At 36.6% G+C, this 27,159-nt stretch overlaps 1 protein-coding gene and 1 long non-coding RNA gene across 5 annotated transcripts in view; one reads left to right on the forward strand and one right to left on the reverse strand.

Annotated features, from left to right (window-relative positions):
• The window catches only part of slc22a5 (solute carrier family 22 member 5), a 26,743-nt gene extending 16,146 nt beyond the window's left edge, over window positions 1-10,597 (reverse strand). For all 4 annotated transcript variants that reach the window (XR_009268033.1, XM_058758874.1, XM_058758875.1 and 1 more), the window contains exon 1: window positions 9,985-10,597. The gene's annotated coding sequence lies outside the window, so the exon portion shown is untranslated. The remainder of the gene's footprint in view (window positions 1-9,984) is intronic.
• LOC131529249 (uncharacterized) lies at window positions 1,115-26,537 on the forward strand. The gene is made up of 2 exons (XR_009268034.1): window positions 1,115-1,238; window positions 24,863-26,537. It is a non-coding gene; the product is annotated as an uncharacterized LOC131529249 (long non-coding RNA).
• Window positions 26,538-27,159: the final 622 nt, after the last annotated feature.

Raw genomic sequence — 27,159 nt, forward strand, 5'->3', positions numbered from 1 at the left:
GTGTCGCTTGAGGTATGCTAAAGCACATTTGGACAAGCCAGCTTCATTTTGGAATAAGGTGCTGTGGACTGATGAAACTAAAATAGAGTTATTTGGGCAAAACAACGGGCGTTATGCATGGCGGAAAAACAACACAGCATTCCAAGAAAACACTTGCTACCTACAGTAAAATTTGGTGGCGGTTCCATCATGCTGTGGGGCTGTGTGGCCAGTGCAGGGACTGGGAATCTTGTTAAAGTTGAGGGTCGCATGGATTCCACTCAATATCAGCAGATTCTGGAGAACAATGTCCAGGAATCAGTGACAAAGTTGAAGTTGTGCTGGGGCTGGATCTTTCAACAAAACAACGACCCTAAACACTGCTCAAAATCTACTAAGGCATTCATGCAGAGGAACAAGTACAACGTTCTGGAATGGCCATCTCAGTCCCCAGACCTGAATATTATTGAAAATTTGTGGTGTGATTTAAAGCGGGCTGTCCATGCTCAGAAACCATCAAACCTGACTGAACTGGAGATGTTTTGTAAAGAAGAATGGTCCAAAATACCTTCTGCCAGAATCCAGACTCTAATTGGAAGCTATAGAAAGCGTTTAGAGGCTGTTATTTCTGCAAAAGGAGGATGCACAAAATATTGAGTTAATTTTTCTTTTGTGGTGCCTAAATTTATGCACATGCCTAATTTTGTTTAAATAATTCTTGCACACTTTCCATAAATCATATAAACTTTATTTCACTTCTCAAATATCACTGTGTTTATCTCCTATATCATATATTTAACTGAAATTTCTTATCCAGACAACCAATGATTTATAAAGGAAAATCATGAAAATTTACAGGGGTGCCCAAACTTTTGCATACCACTGTATGTATAATTACACTGTAACAAGGACACCTTAAAATAAAGTGTAACCATATTTTATTTTAATGCATAGGCTGGAATTAAAAACGGAATGGAACTCATAGGAACACCACATTAAAACCCGATTCCATTCAGATCATCAAAATAAGGCAGGATGTCCTAAAGTGTCAAGATGCATTCCAGATAAAGGTCATGTCCACCACACATTTCTCGTGAATTCCTCGCATCAGCCTCCTCCCTCACATCTGAGTAAAGCGAAAGTGAAAGAGCAGAGGCTTTAAACGTTTCAGTGTATTTGTGCTCAGATACCTTTGCGTCCATCACGAGTTCGGATTAAACGCATTTATTCTGTTTATTAGACGCCAGGATCGACTCTCGGTGAGCGTGTTTCAATCCTTCAATCTGGACTGTTATATCTAGTTAAACGACTTGATGATGATTGTTCTGTACGACTGCAGCTGTTGGTAGCGTTCACACCAGCACATCTCTACAGACGGCTTTTAGTGTCATGGTTTACTAATGTCTCATAGCAAACATGACTTTAACAAATATCTTGTGATGTGTCTGCTGGCCGTAGAATCGGTGAGTTTTAGGAATTATGTTGAGAATTTCATGTTCTGTGGCGATCTGAACGCTGTTGGCGAATGTGAAAGAGAAAGTGACTCTGCGTTAAAAGGTTGTGGCAGCGAGTCGAGTTTAGATCTGCGACCGTCGCGCCAGCGTTAACGTTACCTGCTACCGTTACATCGGTTGCGATCGTGAAGTTACTCACGATTCGCGCCGAAGTCGTTGAGCGGTCGTGTAACGGTCGTGGTGACGTCACGCTCCGCTCGGTTTCTGTCGGAGAACGGGATTCTCCGGTCAAACATGCTTCAGAACGGTCAGGGTTCGCACGGGTTTCAGTTATTGTGCTCTTCATTGTTCGGTTTATTCCTCTGTCGCTTTGTGATCGCATTTACGGCTTTGTTCATGGGAATGTAGAATTATGCGTAGAGTAACGCAGCAGATGCGCTGGGTAACTATGCTCTGCCTGCAGTGTCCAGCAGGGGGCAGAATAACCACACACACATCTACAGAGAACCAGGAGAACACGACCGAGAATAACACTATCGCATCGAATTTGCATATTAAGAAATTAAATGTAAAACAAGCGCTTTCAGCTGCACCATAGTATTTTCCAAGCTTTGCCTCAGCTTAACGCACAAATCTTGCACACAAAATGCAAAATGCCTCAAATCTCTTGCAAAATGAAGCACTGCATTCAAAATATCACAAACACATCTCAAAAGCAAACATTTGTCTTACGTTGCAAACACTTTTGCCATAATATAATATGAAAGCAAACTTTTTTTACTGTAAGCAGGTTGTGAATACAGTATTACACAGAACGAAAGAAAAGAAGCACATGAAGCATGTGTAGTTGTGTAGATGTGTGTTTATTGATTGGTTGGTGTTCAGTGAAGCACATGTGAGGAGTTAGTGATGAATTACTGTGGCTTTCTGATTACTTGAGTTTGAAAAAAAAAATCTAGTTACTTGTGTTTAGAGTTTTGTGTGTTTCATCCAGAACTGTGTGTTGCAGTGTTGCTAACTTATTTTCATGGGAAGTTGCTAAAGGAAGGTTGATTTGTTGCTAAAAGTTGCTAAATGATGTTGTGATTGCGTGATGACGCCATTACGTAATCACAGCGCAAAATTGTCACTGCATAGAATCTCAGCAAAAAATATATTTTAAGTTAATTTAGATTTGTTCGTAAAATAATAAATGCATAATATAAAATTACAATATAGATAAGTGTATTTTTAAACACAATATTGAATAATTAAACTTACACATTTTTTAACAATTTAAGTTTTTTTTTTTTTTTAGCTAGTAAACTAGTAAAACTACACATTCTGAACAATTAGAGTTTGAAGCAGTGTATTAGTTAGTATGCTACACTCTAAGACAAATCTGTAAAAATAGGGCTATGTTAACATGATGAAATTTTGTGATTTTTCCACAGGTTTTTTACCTGCATTTTAAATTACGCATTGTATTTTGTGTTTTCGGGTTACAGGGTTACAACAGATAATGGAAAATGGATAGTCTATGTCCTGGAAAATTGCTAGTACCTTTTCCATTTTTCTAGACATTTTTTTAGTGTACAAGCTACTAACAAGGTGTATCATCAATGAACAATTATTGAATTATTATTATTAAATTGAACAATTGCAAATAGCAGGAAACTTAATACACGTGATGTGTACTGTGTTTTTATTTTTTATTTTGTCTGGCCAGAGGAGAATGACACTATTTCGACACATTACTTCCCCGTCTAAATACTGTAAAGCTAATATAAAGCCACCCAGCTTTATATCAAGCTGATGTAAAGCTGCTTTGACACAATTTGCATTGTTAAAAGCACTAAACAAATAATAGTGACTCGACTTGTACTGCAAGGCATCTTTGGTTTCCTCTTTTTGTGTAATTTAGATGGAAAAATGTGTACCTTTTTATCAATTTGAGTCACTTCTCAAAAGTTGCTAAAAGTTGCCAAATACATTTTAAAAATAGCTAATTTTGTTGCTAGGTGCTTTTGGAAGAAAATGTTGCTAGGGTTGTGTGAAAAGTTACTAGATTTAGCAACAAAATTGCTACGTTGGCAACACTGTGTGTTGTGTTTTGCAAAAAGTGTTTTCTGAAATTGAAAACTGAGTCAAAGGCTGAGAATCAGTGTCTGGTTTTGCAGATCTGGTGCGTGCTTCTGCTGTTTGAGTTCAGCTTTCAGAAACTGTGACAAGGAAAGATTCCGTGTGTAAGCAGATGAAAAAAAAACAGTAATTACTAGCTACTAATTACACCTTCAACAGTGTAATTAGATTACGAATGACTTCCTCTACAAAGTATTGCAGTACTTATTACTAATTACTTTATAAACCCCATAACAACCTCGACCACCTGAGCAATACAAGGATAGACGAGAAACTGCTCTTTTAATTCTTTCAAAACGTTTCCATAAAATTGCATAAATCATTGATTAATTATTGAGTACTTAAAGGGAGAAACATACATTTTACATGGGTCTATACATAATTTAATGCAATTACATCAGAAGTTACTGTAATCGAAAAATTTAGAGTAATCCCTTACTTTACTTTTTCAAAGGAAATGTGATTAAATGACAGTAATTAATCACTTGTAATGCTTTACACCCAACACTGGTATTCATGATCCCTCGTTTAAACCTCATACTCATGTTGTTCATTTGTAAGCATTCATCATAATTAATAATTGTTTTAAATGTCATAAAATGTATTAATTAATTCTTGAGTTTCACATTCAGAATTCTGTTTTACATGAAAGACTGGCTGACTGTAAACAAATTAATACATGGACATGAAAGCATTATTTTTCTATGAGGAGACGTGGATAGACAGGTTTGGTGGGTCAGTTATACAGCATTACTATTATTCAGACCTTACTTGTTGAAGGCAGCGATTGACCAGTCAGAATCAAGTACTCCAGACTGTGTATGATCATATATAATAGATGTGAATGACATATTGATGACATTTTATCTAAGGTTATCTGTTGTTTAAGCACAGAGAGAGTCCGTGCAGTGGAGCTTCTCTCCAGCAGAGGGCGCTGTGTGTCTGTCAACACCATATCTGCCATATGATCACATGCTTTCATAATCAAAATATGCCAAAAGTATGTCAGTTAGTCATCAAGATATCAGCACTGAATCTGAACTTTGTTGTTTAGCCGGTATGCCATGGTGATCAGCAGAAAAACAAGCAGCATTTCCATAGATATTCATATGCAAATGAGGCCTTTTGTTCACAGGCCTGACTGAAATACATTGCTCATGACCTAGAAGAACTTGTATCCACAGTTGTAGTGCATTTACATTATAACTCAGAACGTGCATCATTGGAAGAAAGAGCTAATGTGAACTGTATGCTGTAAAACCACACTGGATCTGTTGAGTGGAGGACTTTTCTAACTGATGTTTAAAATGACTAACATCATCATAATGATAACTCTTTTAACTTTGAGATCTATTGAAACCTGTAATCAGCGCTGGGAAGGTTACTTCGGATATGTAATAGCTTACAGATTACAAGTTACCCTATTTAAAATGTAATAAGTAGTGTAACTATTTCAATTACTTTATTAAAGTGATGTAACAGATTACCTTTGATTACTTTTTGGTTATTTTTCTAAATTTCTAAAGAATGTTTTCAACTGTTAGTCATTTTGAAACATGTAAAGCAGGCAGGTGAACCTTACAGTAAAACTCAACACTGATTACTGCCAGACTTACAAAACCCTTCATCTCTTGAATTTAGATTATAATCATTTCATTTTAAAGCACGGCCACCACAAAATCAGACTTTAGCACCTCTTTTCACTTTGAGATCGTTCTGAGGTTAAATACAGACTTAACAAGAAAGAACAGCTATAATACTGGTTTGAAATCAAAGCTTTGCACAGCTATGGCGGGAAACACTGGCATCTAACAATGCCTTGGAAAAACAGATCATCTTAAAAAATAAAGCATATACATAAACCCAAATAGGAAATAAAACAGTTATGGAATAAGCATGTGTCCCAAACTTCTGAAACATTGCTGTCTCATATTTTAGGGTAGTCAGTTCAATTTATGAAAGAAGTCAATTAAATTTGTGTGTGTGTGTGAAATGCAAATGTAATCCCCTTTGTAATCGTTAACATTTTCATAAGTAACTGTAATTTAATTACACATTTTTTCTCAGTGACTATAATTAATTACAATTACATTCATTTTGTAATTAAATGACGTAATTCTACATGTAACTAGTTACTCCCCAACACTGCCCGCAACGCATCCAAACATTCATACAGGTCACGCAAAGTTTTAATGATCCATAAATGTTCCACAACAGCAGCAGGTTTGATTCTGTCCTTGTGGGTGGTTAAGGTGACCTTCCACGGCAGATGATTGTCTCTTCACACAATGTGAGGAAATAAACAGGATAAGCGGTTTTGAGCTTGCAGTGGGCAAAAATACACATTGAAATGTCGCCATAGTTTTGCAGGAAATTGACTGAGCACGCTGCATCATTTTCTAGTCAGTGTTTGAGGTCATGCTGGGCTTTGTTTACTTGCTTTTGCAAATGCATTGCATGTTATAATATGCGTCTCATTTTCTACAATGATTCTACAGCAGACAGCTTGAGATAACAAACATGATGAAAGCAAACAGCTGCTAGGTGGCTTGTCTTCATCAGTCATCGGAGATCAGATGTGTGGAGATAAAGCCTGGTATGTTGCACACTGTATTATGTAAAACTCGTTCTGAGGCTGTTTTCACTACATTTCCATCCATCACTCTGCAGACCAGTATTTCAAGCAGCACAAGCCTCAAACGCTCAGACTCTGTTTTAGTGCAATGCAACAATGATCATATGAAATCAAAGTGGCTCATGAAATAAAATAAGCACAAATTCTCAAGCATGAATTGCACAATCGCAATGACTCGATGTCTGTTGATTCACTGGCCACTACCTCATGCACGCTTCCACATGCGGTGAGTGTGTGAGTGTGTGAAACGCATGTGATGTGGAATCCACAGCTTCCTCTTCCTAACAACTGTTTCCCAGCGCTGCTTTCAGCACAGCCCTACCGATGCTTAAATGACTGGAAACTACACTCTGTGCTAGAAAAACCCTTAAAAAGTTTGTATTTGTATCCTAAGAGTGCATATTACTACCTTAAGGGTACAGTTACAGGTACACTATTATGCACCCTTCAGGTGTGAAGGAGTGTTGTTTTTAAGGCTCCTGCTGCTGTGCCTTTTTTCTGACAGTGTAATTATCTTGTTATAAAGCTCTGGTTGTCTCATCTCCTTGAAAGATGCCAGGATGTTTATAGTTTTATGTGTCACAAATGAGCAATCAGACAGCATTTAGTTATGTGAAGTATGGCATCCAGGGAAGCAGGGTGGATTCCGGCAATGCTCAGGGATTTCTTGTAAATGCCTGCGTTTCCCCTCAACGGCGACTCCACCTGGTCACGCTGCAGAAGTGCTGCTGGAGCTAAAGTCACGTGATTTACAAGAAATCCAAGCTGCCTCTGCCTAGGATTCTGCAACGAGCTGGCGGTTGAGAGCGGCGTCCTCAGACTTTATGTGGGTTATTAGGAAACGCAGCAGACGTCTGACAGCCAGTGAGACGCATGCATAATGCAACGAGCTGCATCCCATAGATAAACCCATGTTTATCATGTCCATATGAAGCAGGGTTATTGTTTGCTCTCAGGGCGTTTCATCCCTATTACTGGGTTTTGGAGTCACGGGTCTTGTGTCATACAGCGGTCATTTGGTTCAATTCAGTAAATTTTGCACAAGAGAAGCGCTTCATGTTTACAATAGCAGGCAGAACAATCGCTCGCATGTCGTCATGTATATAGGTCAGGTGTGCAATTGTCTGTCAGTAGTACAGTATTTATGTCTCTGACCTGATTCAAAGTCCTTTACAGGTGAATAGCTGTTCACACAGTCAGACTCAGCTTGAGTCATACTTGTACTTCTCACACAAATGATTATTCTCTGATAACGAGCTAAAAACACTTGTGAAACATTCCCAAACTCTGTGTTGGCATAACAGACTGACATTTCTTGCAGATGTGGTCCAGTTAAATACAACGTTTGAGCTGAACTTCCCTTTTCTGTTCAGCCTCATTAAAGAACAGAAAAGCTTATGTGCTGTGATGAAATACGGCTGGCATGAAGCGTGGCATACTGGATCATCACACACGCTTTGGCTGTTTCTCCACATGAATCTAAGATTGAAAATTCAATTTCAATCTTTCAGAATTGTACATTTAGCTCAACATGTCACTTGTCGTTTCTCTGTAATTATTTCTCAAATTTACTAGAAATTTCTAAGTGAAAGTTGTTTCTAAGCCAGATTTGTTTCAGATGAGTTTCCATCCATCCGCATTCTACTCATGTGGAAGTGTATGTGCATCTATTACAGTTTCACATATGACAGATAGATATCCTTTATATGACATTGTGTATCTATCCAGGACATATAAGTGTGTGTGTGTGTGTGTGTGTGTGTGTGTGTGTGTGTGTGTGATACACTCCGTCAGGGTGTTGCTGATTGTTTTAGTCTTTCACAAACTCTCACGGTCACATCGGTCAGAACAGGACTATTTTGCATTGATATAGTTGATCATAGATCTGTAAAACCATCCTGTGCATGTTGTTTATGCATAAATACATATATGTTGACATATAAATATATAATATACTGCAGACATATAAAGCCCATCAATATTATGTTGATATGTATTAAATTATAAGAAAAACATATGCATACAGAATTTTCTCTGTTTTAATAATAAACATACACTGTGACTATTTATCTCAAAATTCGGAGAAAACTTTTTGGAATTGGAATATATAAAAGCTAAACTTGCAATTGCATAATTTTGAGATAAAAAGTCGGAATTCCCCCTTTTTAATTATGTGGCATAATTAAAAAACAAACACAACTGTGAGGATAAAAAGGTCATAAGAGTTGTAATGAACTTTTTTAATCTTTTATCCTTCTGTCAATTATATATGTATGTATATTATATACATATATACAGTATTTTGAACATTTATCAGAAAAACAAATATGCATAGAGATATATGAATACAAATCAAACTTTTTGCATAATTTCTGATCTCATTTGCATATAGAAATTCATTATTATTTATCATTAACATAGTCTCATATCTTTTAAATGCATTGCTGATTTAGACTGAATTGGGACTGAATGTTCGGTCACGAGGGCTAAACGAATGTGAAATGAATGTACCAGGGCTCCAGACAAAAAAAAAAAAAGTCTATTAAGGAGCCATTGGCTTCTGTAAGAAACTAAATTAGGCACCAAATAATTTTTTTTAGATGCCACAGAATAAACAAGTTTTATTTTAATATATTTTTTAACACTTTAACATTTCATACTGTCGTGTTTATCAGCATTTTAATCTTGTAGATATCCTGGGAACTAGGTTCACTAAAGTGGGAATGTTTTTTGAGAACTTGAGAGCTATACGGTCACAGAGAATTGTTTATAAAACAGAAGCTGTGCCAATATCACTGACCATAACTGTGTCAGCAGCACTTGGCCTCTGAGTGTAGTTGTCATAAACACATTCTGTCTGTTTTTCTTCATTTGTAACATGCAGTTTATGTTGAATTTTGTCTTTAGCTCCTTGTATACAACAGGTTAAGTGAAAATATGAATATGCAATATAACACATAAATTGAGCAAAATGTTCCTCTTTATAGTTATTTTTTCCAGCTGACTTATGAGTTTATAGACATCTAATAGTTATTCTGAGGTGAATGTATTGTTACATGGCATTGTTTAAGCTTTACATGTTTTGTGAGTGTTAACACGAGACATTTCAGTGACCTGTACCTGACCTGTCTATTTATTGTTTAAATTTTGTTATGAATTCGGCAGAATTTTAAAGATGATATTTTGTTTATTAAAATGTAACAGAGCTCAAAGCTTATTGTGATTATTAGACAGCAAGTGCACTACAAATAATATGAAGTTCACGCATTAAAGCTAGGGTAGACGATTTCAGAGAGGCTAGTGATAGCAAGCTAGCTTTGAAAGCAAGATCTGCATAATCAGTCTGCCAAGCCACGCCTCCTCCAGAACACCTGACCGCTGATACGATGAGAACGCAGCGCTGTCAGATCACCTCACGTCTCATTCACCCGCGAGAAAACATTACAGTACAAAGCGCTGATGACGTATCATGTCCGTGCAGAGGAATGCAAATACATATTTGACAGGCAGGCAGCACAGCCTATCGCAATGTTCGGACCGTACATTTTGATTGGACGAACAATTTATGGTCCTACACCTTCCACAGATAATATATAAATAGATTTAGACCACTTAAATTAGTGATTGCTATCAGGATGTGAAGAGAATTTCTACCAGCACAACAAAACATGTTTTCACCTGCCTGCCTGTAACACAACACAGCATACAGACTAAAGATCTTGAGCCATATTAGTATCGATTATAAATGAGAACTGTTAATGATGTTGCCAATATCCACACATCTGACAGCTTTACCTGTTGTAGTTTGTTCAAGTTGTGCACGAAACAGACGCTGCTTTCCGCACGTTTACTCCTCACGCCGCGCTCATTCTCGCTGTCTCTCGTGCTGCTTCAGCAGGTGTTAGTGCTGTCCGGCCGAGATCTGGACTGGCTTACGCTAACACTTTAGTCTCTGTTTATTACATCAACATAACCAAAGGTGTGATGGCAAAACAATCAGGAAAAAGGCATTGCATGCAGATTTTTCAATCATAACATGTATATTTATATAGTTTCAGCAAAAACGTATTAATACATAGTTAATAAATTAATTAAAAAATATTTTTGGTCGCAAATGCGACCATTTTAGTCGTAGTCTGGAGCCCTGTGTACTATATTTTACTGCAGTATTTCTTCTTTATTATTTTGTATTCAGAGCAGAACTCATGGCACTAAACATATGCACCTCTAAATTATACAAAACATGCACCTCATAAATAATGTAAATGTCTATATAAATGAAAATAAAATTTTTAGAAAAAAAAAATATCTAAAAAATTTAAATATTAAATTATTAATAAAAATATGATTATAATGTGCATATACAGTTTTCTGTGGGTATCTTATACATGTTATAAACTTATATCTTCATATATCCAGAGGACGTATGTATGCGGTACTGATAATATCTGTGCTTGAGGATCACTGCTGTCTCCTGCCTCACACCGACAGACGGCTTCATGACCGCGGGAGAATCACAGGACCTGAAGGAGAGCATGCAGACGTACGGCTCTGTTCTGACCTCTGACCTGTCCTAATGACTGCGCTGAGACTGGATGAGCTTCAGGAGGGGGAAGCGTCTGTTTGCACTTCGTTTTATGATTGCAGCAGAAAAGCCATAAAGAGAACATGGCTCGTGTCAAACTACAGCAAACGCATGATAAACACATTCCTGAGATGATCGCCACTCCTTACAACACGCTAATGACGGCAGGACTGGCACAAACTCCAGCGTTTACCACAGAATCAACCAACAGCTGATGAGCAATCTCTTAATTAAAGAGCTGTGACTACACGGAAAACATGTGTACAAACAGTTCTCTCAGAAACTGCCAGCAAATCTCAAAGAAATCGCAAGTAATTAAACACAGCATTATGAAGTAGAAAAACTGAAATAGTTTTAAAAATCATTTTTTACAGAGTACCTGTAAACATTTAAACCCATACATTTAGTTTTGTTGGCGTGAATGAATGTATTTAGGTTGATTCCGTGATATTAAATTCATATACACACACACACACACACACACACATATACAGTATATATATATATATATGTGTGTGTGTATATAATTTTTTTTTAAAGATACAAATATGCACCAGTGAGGTGTTAGTATGCTTTATGTTCTGATGTAGTATATGCTCTCTTCAGGAGTGAATATAAAAGCGTCCCAGTGACAGCTTCTGTGCCTTTTGTTCTGAGAGTAATATTGACCCGATCTCAGTGGCTTTTGGATGTTTTTTGGAGTCGTAGTGGACTCTCTTCAGTTCAGCTTAAGACCGGTTCATCCAACTGAAGAGTGTGTGATCATAACCGGCCGTGTGGGTTATTGTGCTTCCATTGCAGTTTAAACAATGACTGAAACCTGAAAGACGGCTTCCGTGTTTAATATCAAAGCATGAAAGAGGCATCAGCGTGTGCAGGTGCTCTATTAATACAATCATTGTTGCTTTTGATTGGCACTTGATAATTAATTCTAGTTGTGAAAATTGAAGGAAAGGAATCCGTCCCTCATGTTTTCCCCACTCTTTTCACACTGTTTTCGTAATAATTCAGAGAAATTTCCATGTTACATACGATCTGTCTTTATGTAATTACAGATTTACATTGATTTGAGGAACGCACAGAACTTGATAAACTACAGATCATGTCATGTTATTATTTGTGAATTAAAGAGGAAATATATATATATATGTACGTATGTATATATAAACAGTTATACAGCAGTGTCACTAAAATTAATCTTTGTGTTTTATCGTCATAGCAACTGTCAGACATGAATATGCTAAATAAAGCGGTCAGGCCGTCCTGTTCACACAGACTAAACTATGATCCGTCTGAATAATGCACATTAACACTATCATCCCATCATCATCATCATCAGATGTTTTGTTGAACACTGTGAAGAGCAGAAATCTGCAATTGCTACCTTAAATAACTTTTTTTGACCTGATTTAACTCATAAAAATGACTTTTGTTGGTTAAATGTATATAGGTTGGTTGATGTTAAATAATATTTTTGACTTGAATAAAACCAGTAGTTTAGATGTTCCCATTTTTTAAAACAACAACAACAACAACAACAATGAATGGTATGGGCACCTTAATTGTAAGCACAACAATAGTCTGTTAAGAGTCACTAACATAAAATCACCAGCAGATCACAGAGTGAGTTCGGTGAGGATGACTGCTCAAGATGTGTTGGGAAAGTGAAGTGTATTTGAAAAGACCCATCCTCTGTGTGATCAGAGTTTTATTGCCCTCTGGGAGACGATTTTAAACCCTAGAGCAGAGACAAATATCTAGAAAAGGATCTTTTGTACCTGCTGCGGTCGGATTTCTGATTCAGTATGGTGTTTTTATGTGTTTTGTAGTAGGAGTATGTGTTTGTTTGTGTATTTGGTTTTCGCTGGTGTGGTCAAAGGCAAATTTCAATAAAGATTGACAATAAAGATTGCATTGTATTGTATTGTAAAATTACATAAAAGTAACAGCTGTATGTGCATTATTTTCACATCATAAATACATATGAATGTTTGTTTGAAATCAACACACACCGTTTCAGTATTTATTGTGTGAGTATTTATAGCAGACTCTGTGGCATCAGTTCCTCAAAATGTATTTTTTCTTTGAAAATGAGTGTACTTGTTTAGTAGGAAAGTGAGCGAATGAGTTGAGATGTAATATGACACATGTGATGTGTGGGAAAAAACTATGAAAACATGTACAGGACAGGCTACTTTTATTGTGCACCATTTCCATTAAAGCTTTTTGAATTGAACTGAATCCATTGGTTTGATTAGATATGTACGGCACAAAAAACTAGCGATGAACCGAGCCTCAGCAGGACAAAAGATAGACATTTTATTCCAAACAAATGCCTCAAATATCATTTCCCCTATAGAGTGTTATGAACACAACATGTACATGTAGACACACACACACAATATATATATATACATTTAGTCATTTAGTAGATGCTTTTATCCAAAGCGACTTACAAATGAGGACAATAGAAGCAATCAAAATCAACAAAAGAGCAACGATATACAAGTGCTATAACAAGTCTCAGTTAGCTAAACGCAGCACACGTAGCAAGGTTTTTTTTAAATTATATAATAAATAAAAAGAAAACAGATCAAATAGAAAAAGAATAGAGCAAGCTAGTATTAGAGGCCTTTTTTTTTGCTTTTGTTAATTGTATAATAAATAAAAAGAAAACAAATAGATAGATAGATAGATAGAATACAAAAAGAATAGAGAAGTATATACACACACACACACACACAATATAGCCTATATATGTGATCCGTGCTGGCAAAATGAGTGTGAATGTGCACAGGCTTATTTTGAGCTACAGGCAAAAAAAGTGAAAAATGTCGATTTTAGTGGAATTTGAAGTTTTCACAAAAATTAGTTCATTAAGCCGTTGTCCAGCGATCCCAAAATTCCAAATTAAACATCTAAAATGATCCGGTTTTCTGTGAGGAGTACCTTTCCTTCATTCGCTTCTCGCACCGACTCTCATCTGAAGCGCTTGTTTCTGGCAGCACGCGATCCAATAAATATACACATACAGTATATAGAATTACAGTATGTGAGTATTCACGCAAACAGAATCTGTTATGTCTTAGATGAATGTTTGGGGAAAAACATCTGATGTTTAACGGTATATTAGATCCATGCATTACAGTAGGTCTTATTAGCCATCTGTCTCATTAATGTTAATCAAACAATAAAAGAAAAGAGGGAATCACTCACTGCTCTTGATTGAACTGCTTTTTTAATAATCAATTTATTTGTCATGAACACACTAAAGAGATTTTTACTTGAATGCTTTTGTTTAGATGTAAAATGGAAAAGGTAATGCATTATGAGTTTGTTTCTTATATTTGTTCTACTGGTTTTTTGCATATGTTCAAAGATAAAATAAAATAGCTATATTGTGATTATTAATTTAGTAATTATTATTAAGAAAAGAAGTGGAGGAAAAGATGATGCTGGGTGATTTTGCTTTGGAACCTTCTGAAAACTTTACCGTTTTTTTTTTTTCAGCTGCTTGCACACATTTTCAAAACTTTGCGTCTTTTCTTCAAAACTTTACACACAAATCCAAGAATTGCACACAAAATGCGATCTGCCTCACATCTCTTGCGTTCACAAACACATCTCAAAAGCAAACATTTGCAAACACCTTTGCCATAATATTATATTTCTGGATAAATCATATACACAGTTATTCAAAACATAAAGCTGTTCTTTCATGAGCTCCTGGGTACATTTCTGTACAAGACTGAAAGTAATCAGCAGAGAGATGTTGAAAAATTCATGGTAAATGAATTCATGTTTTTTTTTTTTTGTGAATACAGTAAGAAAGAAAGGAAATACATTGTTTGCATCCATTGTTGAAAACCTACAGTTGTTCTCCGTCGCTTTGGTGCATTTCTTGAATCATCGTTACTGTAATACTGGCAAAGAAGTGTGTGCTTTTCTCAAAAGTGTTTGTGCAAACAGCACCACACAATGGATTACCTGCAAAAGCCTGTAACTTACTCAAAATCTTTACTTCATCTCTCAAAAAATAAAAAGTATTTATGTCAATGAACAAATCAGTGCCATCAGAATGAAAAGTCCTCGTGTCATTGTTCACAAACAAGATCGTCAAAAAGCTTAGTCATGTTCTCAATATAACCATGTGCTCTGTTAGTGTCACCTGACGTAAACTATGGCAACAGTTTGGATGATAGTTACTGCACTGAAATGCTGGAGCCTGCGCTTCTTATTTATGCCATATATCCATTCAAAAGTACACATTTACACAACTGTATGTGTGATATTGATTGAATAAGCCTAGATAGGATTCGCAGTTACACTTTTACTAGCGGTCTGACTATTGCACAGAGAACTATAGCCTAAAACATTTTGAGCAACATGACATTAGCATCTCATAATGTAGGAAATCGGTTGCATGAATGTACCAAACAATCACAACTTGTTCAAAAGAAAGAGAAACTGCTTTTATGATGTGCACAAGTGACTAGATGATGTGGAGGATGAGCAAAGCAGTTCTGAGAATTTCATTTTTAATCTGAGAAATGCAGCAAAGCAACTGAGAAAAACTGTATAACTTGACCTGTGGCCTGTTCTAAAGCCATGATTGGCTGGTGTTAAGTAAAGCAGTGAGTGTTTCCACATGTGAGGAGTTAGTGTGGCATTTTAAATGGTCGTGTTTGAAAAAGGAAAGCAGGATACTTCCTGTCAGAGCTGTGTGTGTTTCATCCAGAACTGTGTGTTGTGTTTGTTTCATGAAATTGAAAACTGAGTCAAAGGCTGAGAATCAGTGTCTGGTTTTGCAGATTTGGTGTGTGCTTCTGCTGTTTGAGCGTCAGCTTTCAGAAACTGTGTGATATAAGTAAAGATTTAGTGTGTGAGCAGATGAAAAAACTGTAACTGACTTTGCTGACCTCGTCGACTTCAAACATTTATTGCTCAGTTATTTTTCGTCCAACTCCAACATATCATACATCATTTTGAAGGTCTTTTACTGAAGAATGTGAAATTAAAAATAGCTCATTTGTAAAAATGTGCTCATTGTGACTCATTTTTCCAGCACAGGTCACATACTGTATGTATATAATAATAATAATAATTTGTGCTTTTATAGACATTCAAAGCGCTCTACAATGTGAGGGGACAAAGCTGTATAGTATACTGTATATATGTACACATATCTTGTTATTGTTGACCATTACTAGCAGGCAAATGACTGGTGAACATTATCAGTAGAGCTGAATAAAGGCGCTATTGTCTCTTTACAGTCTGTAATTTTCCCGTTTACTGCTGTGAAACCGCTTTGAAATGATCTTTGTAAAGACTATAAAGCGCTGTAGACATAAATGTGACTTGACTGACTTGGTGAAATTCATCAGCTATTAAGCTTGTAAAGTGTTTTAAAGGAGTTGGAGAATGATGTCTGCTGCTGTCCTCTCCTGAGTGAAACAGAAGCCACCTGTCATCCACATCAGTCTGTAGAGCTCTGATTTGATGCCGTTGGAGCTGAAAGCCTCAGTCGTAACCCTCTGCAGAGGAAGGGCAGAGCCGCCTTTCACCTCAACGTTTTCTTACCACTTCCTCCAGAACGCTGTCATCTGCTCACGAGTGATGCTTCAAGACAAGCCCTGCACTTATGATCAAACATGGACATTAAAGTCCCACAGCAGTGAACATTGGGTCATTGAGGCTTTCCTTCTGTGTGCTTTACACACACTGCAGTGTTTGTGTGAGGAAAACAGACAAAACTCTTATTTCACTGTGTTTCACTCTCTTCTCCTTTATCAGTGTGTTCCATAATCAGCTTTATATTTAACTCTATTAGAAATAATGGTTCTCCATTCACTCTTTAATGACTTCAGCCATAAACATGTCTAGGACTCTAGGGCTAGGCTTACAATATAGATTGAATTTCATGATAAAACAGACAGAATTAGAAAGCTGAGACTTTGTTTCACATTAAAACAGCACAACACAGCTGGTGTCTGTGTTGGCACACTTTTCTGTTAGAAAATGAATATATTTAAATGTAAAAGTACATGTAAAAATGATTACTGCTACACATTAAACAAATCAGTTTTAAAAATAATATGAATGTTATCTACACGTGATCTTGTGGAGTTTTGCTGTTAAAATGGTCTTGTACCATTTTATTAACATTTGGTTAAAGACTGTTCTTGACTCATCAGCTAATTAATATATTTGAGTAAAATATATTTAAAATATATATTAATATATGTACATAAATATATTAATATCTATCTATATTGAATATTATATTGAAATATATTGAAATAATTCAAATCTAGTTACCGCTGGAATAGTTGCCTAGTCTTCTGCAAAAATAGAAGTAATCTTTTGATTTTTGAATGCATGTGATGCCTGACATCTAAAAGAATTTGAACCATATACAAAAAAATCTCAAGTAACATTGATATAAAAAGCGGCTTATATGCAGTTTAAATGTTTGTACAACTCAAGTTGTATTGGAGTGTTGATTATTGAATAAATGTAATTAATTGATCTTTAAAATCAACTTTATTTTAGTTTTTCATTTAAATTGAGGTAACAAAAAACTAAACATGACATTAATTAAAAGTCTAATATTACCGTTATACAATTATACAAAAACTATATCATTTTAGGTTTTTGGCCAAATGATGAATCCTGAATTTTCATTTCAGTGCATCACTAGTTATTAACCGTGGAAATACAGCGGTAATTTATGTGAGTCAAAAGTCAAAGATGTTATTTAATCTGCAACTCAACCTGACAAATTACATCAGCGGAGGTTTGATGAAGCAGAAATAAACAGTGAGTTAGATCAAGTAGGAATAGGTCCTTCAGTTTTTTCACAGTTTAAACAGCCCCTGCTGCTCTTCTGTAACCTGCAGTGGTCGAGCTCATAAAGTTTGGGAAATACCATGAGTGAGCCGTTTGTATGTGTGATAAGATCGGGGAGAAACCCTGCTCTCTCTGACTCACTCACACACACACACACACACACACTCATCTCACCCGCTTTAGCTCACCTCACTGTAAAAGAGTGACTCACGTAAACATCATGATTATTTTTAAGCGAAAAATGCGGCCTAAATATCTGCTTAACCCCAGTGAATCAGAGGAAACGCTGCATTTGTCTGTCATGTTGAAACGTGTCCGAAAATAACTCATTTCTATTTTAATGTTGCATAAGGAAAGGGAAACCTCTGGGGAAGTGAAATGCTAGCGTGGAGTTTTATTCAGGACTGATAAACAAGGACTCAGTTCATCTGTTCATGTGTGTGAGTGACGTATGCTTTCGGAAAAGACCCAGAAAGCCTGGTGTTGTGAGAAACGGCTGTGATGTGATGGTGCTCACAAAGGGACTTTTAGGTTTCGCTACAGATGTTGACAGAAGCCTTTGATGACAAAAAGGGAACTGCATTCACCACACAGTAAAAATAAATATAAAGTAATGAAATATTACCCTACGCTATATATATATATATATATATATATATGCACTTTACTTCCATAAATGATAAACTGTTGCATGAAGAACCGGTAACCCTGGTGAAAAATAATTATACTTAAATGTATTTATAATACATATATTTCATGCTAAGTATATTACAAATACATTTTCATATTTATGTACTTAATAAAATGCCCTGCAGTTGTACTTTTAGTATACTAAACTGGTACACTTAAAGTCTGTTAATGCACTTTAATTGTGCTGAAGTAGTGCTGAAGTCCAACTAAAGATATACTGAAGTATATTTGATTGTGCTAAAGTGGAACTATTGCAAGTACACTTCAGGTACACTTGAAATATTTTGCATTTGAAGACCGACATTATTCAAAGATCGTACAATCCTCATCAAAAGTGTCATTAAAACACATTTTAGACTTAATATTAAGAAATGTGCATTGTGCAAAAGTAGTACTCTAAATAAAGTTTAATTATTATTTTTAGATCAGTAAGTCTTGAGTTATCTCTCAGTAAATATATTAATAGATCTGAACTATACTTAGTATGAAATAAATGCATTTTAAATATATTTAAACTTTTTTACTTGGGAAATATCCCTTGTGAACGGTATACCTGTTGTGTCATCTACAGTCAAGCTGTAACTTTATCAAATAATGAAAAATGCTGGAAATATTATTTTATTATTTCTCTTTACTTGAAATTAGCTTCAGACAGACGTCTGAAAAAAGTCGTAATTTTATCCATGGACATATCAGTGGACACACACACACATCCATCACAGGACAATTACTGTCATATTTCTGAAACAACTAATGTTATTTTCAGCACAGAATTTTATTTTATTGCCACAGAAAAATAAATGTCCTGTGATACAAATACTACACTACTGTTAGAGTTCAGGGTTTAAATGTTTCTGAAAGAGTTTCTTCTGCTCGCCAAAGCTGCCTTTATTTGATAAAAGTACAGTAAAAATGGTTAAATATTATTAGAATGTAAAACAGCTGTTTTCTATGTGAATATGTGTTAAACTGTAATTTATTCCTGTGATGCGCAGCTGTATTTTCAGCATCATTACTGCAGTCTTCAGTGTCACGTGATCTTCAGAAATCATTCTAATATGCTGATTTGCTGCTCAACAAACATTTCTGATTATCATCAATGTTGAAAACAGTTGTGCTGCACAATATTTTTGTGGAAAGCGTGATACATTTTATTTTTCAGGATTCACAGTGAATAGAAAGCTCAAAAGAACAGCATTTATTTGAAATAGAAATCTACTGTAAGATTATACATGTCTTTACTGGCACTTTTGATCAATTTAATGCATCCTTAATGAATAAAATTAAAATATTTTTTTTTTTTAACTGTACTGAACCCAAACTTGAACAGTTGTGGATTAATGTCCACTGGTTTTATGTTTTTAATGTTATGAATGAATAAATAAGACATAAAAACAAATGATGAAGGTAAAACGTTCCCAAGAGTGTTGCCCGTAGTTGAAAAAAATGCTGAATGTTCAGGATATGACTATTGTGGAAGCAAACATTCTTGTGAAATGTGTCAAATAAGCAGATGATTATGTTCCTCTTTCTGTCAGTGATGTGTACGAATGGAAGGATTGGAAATCTCCCGCCCCGAGAGAGCCACGATAGAGCGACCTGTTACGACAAGTACACTAACTAGAGATCTGCTGCCAAACCAGAGCGGAGAAACAGACCGAAACTGGGATTAATTCTTGCTTCATTACATTTGTCCTCTGCTGAAGGAATCGTGATCATTTACAGGAACAGTTCAGCCAAAACATAGCGGTGAATGGGTGCCGTCAGAATGAGAGTCTGATAAAAACATCACAATAATCCACAGCACTCCAGTCCATCAGTTAACATCTGGAGAAGACAAAAGCTGAAACACATCCAGCATTAAGACGTTTTTAACTCAAATACAAATCAATAATCCATAATCGATAACGCTTCCTCCAGTGAAAAAGTGCATCTCCTGTTGTCTCAGATTTCTTTACATTTTTATTTGTGGCTGTGTGTGTGTGTGTGTGTGTGTGTGTGTGTGTGTGTGTGTGTGTGTGTGTGTGACCAAATGTCCTCACAAGGAATTTTTGACATTGTGGCGACTGGCCTGTGGTCTCCATGAGGGGAAAAAATGATTAAAAATAGTAAATGATGTTTATCTGAGAGTGTAAGAATGCAATCAGGTTTTCTGTTAGGGGTAGGTTTAGGGTCAGGGTATAGAAAATATAGTTTGGTCTATAAAAGTAATAAAAGTCTATGGAAAGTCCCCACAATTCACAGAAACAAACGTGTGTGTGTGTGTGTGTGTGTGTGTGTGTCTATGTATGTGTGTGTGTGTGCCTGTTTTTCTATTCAGGTGGGGACTTAAACCTGAATACACACAGACTTATGGGGACTCGTGTCACGGGTAAACAAGCTAATAAATCACACAGAATGAAGTTTTTTGAAAATCTAAAAATGCCTGTAGTCTCCTGTAAGGGGTCGGTTTAGGTGTAGGGTTGGTGTAGGACAATAGAATATACGGTTTGTTCAGTATAAAAACCATTACGCCTATGGAGAGTCCCCACAAGGAGAGCAAACCAGACATGAGTGTGTGTGTGTGCTATATATATGCATACTTCATTCTTTGGACAGTAGCGTCAGAGGTGTCAGATGCATGTTCATGATTGACAGATAAATGAAAATTCACTGCATGTCATGTTTTTGTTTGTTTGTTTTTCCTGTTTAATGTTTTGATTGACAGGTGGTTTGTGGGTCGCTCTGGTGCTGCTAGGTCAGACTCAGACTCAGGGTCAGGTCAGGCTTGGGGTCAGGCTCAGGGTCTGGTTTTTGGCATATCTCTCCTCACGAGTGACTAAGCCCTGATCTGAGAACAGATCCGTCCGCAGCTGCTCCAGTGCCCCAGATGTTTTCAGATGCATGAATTCTTACATAATGTGTTATTCATCAGTAATGTATTTCTGCTTTGGTCACGTGTGTGTTTGGCTGCTCGACTGGCTGGATGAGTCCAGTGCTTTAATCACTTTTCTGCCTTGACCTGAAAAACCTACAGCTTCTATATGTTGTGACAAGCTGTTCAATAGAAGCACAAAGAACACCCATCTGAAGGCAGTGCCAAGATAACAAGTGCTTCAAAAACACGGATTAGCTCGAGTGAATGTTTGCTCAGAGCTTTAATGTAATCAAACACATGCTGCGTGTAAATGACACAGATGAACGAGACGAATCAGTCATTGTCTTTCTCTCAGTGTAAATAGCAGCTCGTTGATCTCAACCCCAGCGAATGCGACAAGTGTTATTTTAGTATCATTGACACACTGTTTTTAAAAAAAATTTTTTTAATGTTTTTAATTTTTCTTTTTCATCTTAATTTCATTTAATGTTTTAAAATTTTAGTTGTTTTATTTTTGTCATTTTATTTATTTAAATGTCTGTATAGTTTTTTGTCATTTTTATTTCAGTTTAAGTTTTAATTGTTTTACAACATCAAACTACATTTAAACTAAATGAAAAATTAGAAATGTTGCTTGGCACCTAGCTGAAATAAAATAAGTTTAATATCTTATTTTACATTTACATTTATGTTCATTTGGCAGACACTTTTATTCAAAGCGACTTACAATTGAGGAATACATAAAGCAATTTACCATTACTTGGCAATAAACATGAGAAGCGGCCTTCTGGAGAGGATATAGACGCTTAGAAGAGAGGAGGGTGCAGAGCTGCTCTGTAGGCAAGCACCAATGACTTGAACTTGATGCGAGCTGCGACTGGTAGCCAGTGTAGAGAGATGAGAAGCGGTGTGACATGGGCCCCCTTGAGCTCATTGAAAACAAGATGTGCTGCTGCATTTTCAATCATTTGCAGAGGTCTGACTGCAGATGATGGAAGTCCAGCCAGAAGAGCATTGCAATAGTCCATCCTAGAAATGACAAGGGCCTGGACAAAAAGCTGTGTTGCATTTTCTGTTGGGAAGGGTCTGATCTTCCTGATGTTGTGCAGTGCAAACCTGCATGATCGTGCTGTTTTTGTGATATGATCTTTTGAGGTCAGCTGATCATCAAGGATCACCCCAAGATTCCTGGCTGGGATGACGAGAAGCTCAGTCTTTGCCAGGTTGAGTTGCAGGTGATGTTCTTTGATCCATGCCGAGATGTCCGCCAGGTAGCCTGAGATCCGTGCAGGCGCCATGGGGCTCATTTATAAAGCATGCATACGCACAGATTTGATCTTAGAGTGTGTATGCGCTTAAATCCACGCCAGCGCTCATATGTGTAAAAACTGGCTTTGACATGGAAAAGTGCATAGCGTCACGTCAGGGTCTGAGCAGACGTACACACTTTTTCTTGTCAGAGCACTGCAGGTTTTTGGAAATGTAAGCTGTTTGTGCAGTTCGCTGTTCTAAATGAAAGAATTTGGATGATGACCTTTTATATGTTAATGACATTAATGAGGAGTCGTTTACAAGGCAGGGAGCTGAAACCATTCATTTGCGATTAATAGATTTCACATCTGAAAGAGACGCGTACGTGCGTTTTCTGTACGTACGTTCATTCTATGAATCACACGTACACATATTCGAGAGATGATTGTAAGATCAAATTTAGGATGGTTTCTGCGCAACATTTTATAAATGAGGACCACTGCCTAAATGGTGGGTCCCAGTGAAGTAGTGTATATGGAGAAGAGGAGGGGTCCAAGAACCGATCCCTGAGGAACCCCAGTGACCAGTTGGTGTGCTTTAGATACCTCGCCTCCCCAAAACACCCTGAAGGACCTTCCTGTGAGGTAAGACTCAGTGGAATGCAGTTCTGGTGATGCCCAGTGATGAGAGGGTGGACAGAAGGATTTGAAGATTAACAATGCAGCAGATAGATCCAGCAGAAAGAGAACTGAAGATTTGCACTCAGCGCTTCAGTGACTGACAGCAAGGAGGTTTCAGTTGATTAGCCTCTTTTCCAGATTGGTTTTTGTCCTGCAGGCTGTTCTGTGAAAGGAAGGACTTTTGCTATGAATGGGAGGAGAGAGATTGGTCTGTAGCTATATCTATAAGTGAAATGTCTAGTGTTGTTTTTTTGAGCAGTGGGGTTATTTTATATTTCAAATATTTTATATTTCAAGTCACAAAAATATGGTTTTCGTTTTAGTTAACCAGGCATATTTACTCTAACCTGGAGTAGATGATGATCATGATAGATGATCATTAAGTGAGGTGCGAGACATGCATTAGAGCAGACAGAACGTCACGTCTGGATTTCTCTCTGTCTGAGTGTGTTTAATGGATGTGAGTGAGTCTGTCGTTCTAATTGCACTCAGTGAGGGATGCAGTTACAGGAATAACACTTTCAACCGCATGATATCTTATCAACCGTACACGTCTCTTTATATTTCACTGTATTTATTTAAATAATTATGTTTCTGTGTGCGCTAATGTTTGGCCACTAACTCATAGTTTCATAAATATCAAATGTTATGTGTGAGAAAGCCTTGTTAGTCTGGTTTGTTTATGTGATAAAGTATTGTAATTCTGAGTGAACCTGCTGTAACGCAAGACAAATTTCAAACTCCGTCTGACAATAAAGTGTATCGTATCGTAAAAATCAGAGTGGATTCATGACACTTTGATGGGACAGTTCATCCAAAAATCATAATTCTGTCATCATTTACTCTAATCTGTGTGACTTTCTCCTGAAGACGTTTTGAAGAACGCTGGACTCCAAGCAAGACTGAACACTGAGACATTTCTCAAAACATCTTCTTGAGGATACGAGGACGAGTAAATGATGACAGAATGATGATTTTTGTGTGAACTATCCCTATAACAACTACAAGACATGAACATTACTTCAACACATGAAGCGTCAGTAAATCACTCGAGGGATCTCGTGTGTCCATCATTCATATTCTCACAGTTAATCCCAGTCTGAAATGATTTATCTACTTTAAATTGTTCAGTTTTAAAATAATTCTGATCACAATTGCTTTAATTGTTCTCGATAATTGTTAAATTCACCATTTGATTAATATTGCTATGGTCATTATAAATGATTTATTGTCATTATACGAAATAATAATTATAATAAATAATAATAATAAATAGATCAAGAAATTAGAAACTGGCCTTCAGAAATGGTGCAGAGTGTGATGTTGGTGAAATGTACAAATATTGTCCCAATAAATGATTACAGGTGCTTATAGGCAATAAGTACACGCTCGTCTGTATGGAAGCGAGTGCACAGCTGCATTAACAGATGAAGCGCTCTATAGCAGGCTCTAATGTGGATATAAGCATGAACAGAACAACAGTGTGAGGTATAGGTATTTGCTGTAAATTTAGCTTGTCTTGCAAACAACAGCTGATAAAATCAGTGATATGTAGGTGGGTTAGTCGTTGGTATGCCGCCTTACGAGTCTAAAACTGTCTGAGAGAATGTATTTCCTCAAGAAGAAATGACACGACCGTCCATAAATCACTCCGTCTAACATATATCATGCATACATGCAGAGAAAGGCCTCGGCGGTCGGTTAGAGGAAACTGCTCGTTAGATGTTTTCATCACACTTCCTGCTTTCCTTTGTGTTTCAGAGAGCAAGATTTAATGCCGGGAGCCTGTGCTGTGTGAAACCTGCAAACCTGCGAAGACCAGACTCTCAAGTCACCACATGCTTCAACAAACTCCATCTGAATACTGGGACTCGTACAAGCACTACATTACAGGAGCGCATCGCTGTTTTAATAGCTGAATATCTGTTTACTCGGCTCGAGCCGTTTTGCTTTTCCTCACTCGTCACTTTTTAATGTGTTTCTTGATTGCATTTAATGCCCTTGATGCTTTTCTCCAAACTGACTTATTTATCTGTGTGAAGGGTTTCAGCTCTAATGTTCACTCTCGCCTGAACAAAGAAAAATAAACTGCTTTCCTCACTCAATAATGCCTGGAATTCTCTGAATTTCACCATAACAGAAACACAGCGATTAACTTTCTAAGTCAGAGCAAGAGCAATGAATGTTTTTTTGTTTATTTATTTTTTCTCCACATCAAGTTGAAATGAATTAAGCAGACTCTCGGTATCAGTTCCAAACTCACACGATTGTCTTTCTTCTGAGGAACAAGGAAGATTTGTTGAAGAATCAACACCATAATAGTCAGTGGGGTCTAAACTTTTAAGCGCCAAAAAGAACATAAATGTGGTGAAAAATGATATTATATGACAAACAGAGGGAAATTTAAGCACTTAATCACTCTCACATCAGCTCATGTTTACAGACCCTTCTGAAAATGAAGAATGCTTTAAAAAGTCTGCTTATTACAGAAATAATATACTTCATAGGGACCAATTCTCACTATTAACTGACTATAAACTATGAATTTTGCCTCAATAAACTCTTAATTTGCTGCATATTAATGGTTAGTAAGGTAATTGCTAAGTTTAGATATGGGGTGAATTAAGGCATCTAAAATATGCTCATGCATTAATATCTGCTTTATCAGTGTTAATAAACAGGCAATATGCCAGTAATATGCATGCTAATAAACAACTAGGTAACAGTGGGAACCGGTCCCTAAACTAAAGTGTTACTGAGTATACTTAAGTGTGAACTGAATATAACCTTAACTGTGTTATTTACAATTGAATGAAAATGTATTATAGATTACATTTGTATTAAATGCAATTAGTTGTTTTTGACCCACTTAAGCATTAAGTAATTCAAAATGACTTCTATTGTCTTTGAAATATGGTTCTGCTGAATGTACTGACGAGTGTTTATGGTAAACTGTAATATACTCCTAGATGACTTGTTTATCAGTGGCATTAGGGACGTTCATTGATAAGTCATTTACTGCCTGATCTGCCTTCATGTTTCATCCTGATGAACAGACCGCAGCTCTATCCTTCCACTTTATGCCAGTTTAACGAACCGCGATCAATATCACTCAGACCAGAGGAGAAGCCGAAGGGTTTTCCCCATTTCTGTCACCTGATGGAGTTTCATCAGCACCGCCTCGTTTGGCTCGATTAGTTCAGAAATCACATAAGTGTAGTGCACTCTGTGGATATGATCAGACTGACACCATCAGATGAGATCAAACTCTTGGACTGGATCCACCTGGACTCTGTCACCCTCCTGAAGTGGATACAGCACAATCTGAACTGATCCATAAGTGATCCTGTGATTGTCCTGTTCATCGCTGTGGAGCTGCTTCCACTCAGTCTCTACTGTATAAAGCGCTGTAGAAATAAAGCTGACTTGACTGCAATGCCATTTCTGTTTAAACTTGAATATCGTGTGTTTAAATGTGTGTCTATATTTACACATTTGCAATGAAGAATGTGCAGTTTACTACATTTTTTAAAAGTATATATGAACTTTGAATGTAATATTGCATAACACACTACAGTTAGAGTTATAATCAAGTGCTTTACGTGTGCTGTAGTATGTTTATCAACACATCAGAATAAATGTAAAACATGACACAAGATTACTAAAAAAATTATTTCAAATGGACTTTAACTTTAAAGTGTACATGAGTGAACTTAAGTGGCCTTTTATTTCATTAATATAACATTATCTGCAAGTAGCTTTAAAAAAAAAAAGAAAAGAAAAAAAAACTACTTTAAAGATATAAAGTTCATTGCAAGTGCACATTCAATACAATTCAGCACATTGCTTATCACAAGGTGATCCGGATCCAATATGGCGACGTGTCAATGACATCAGGCCTCATTGGTTGTTGAGTGTCACATGACTTACTGTAACTTCAGGAGATTCAATTTCCAGAGCTGCATGGGTCACTTTACAATAACTTTATGTCCTTTGTGATGACATCAGCTAAACACTGTGTAAATATCTATCTTATTTTGCGTTCTGCAAGTGATTTG

The sequence above is a fragment of the Onychostoma macrolepis genome, chromosome 21 (genome assembly GCF_012432095.1).
Source record: "Onychostoma macrolepis isolate SWU-2019 chromosome 21, ASM1243209v1, whole genome shotgun sequence".
Lineage (NCBI taxonomy): Eukaryota > Metazoa > Chordata > Actinopteri > Cypriniformes > Cyprinidae > Onychostoma > Onychostoma macrolepis.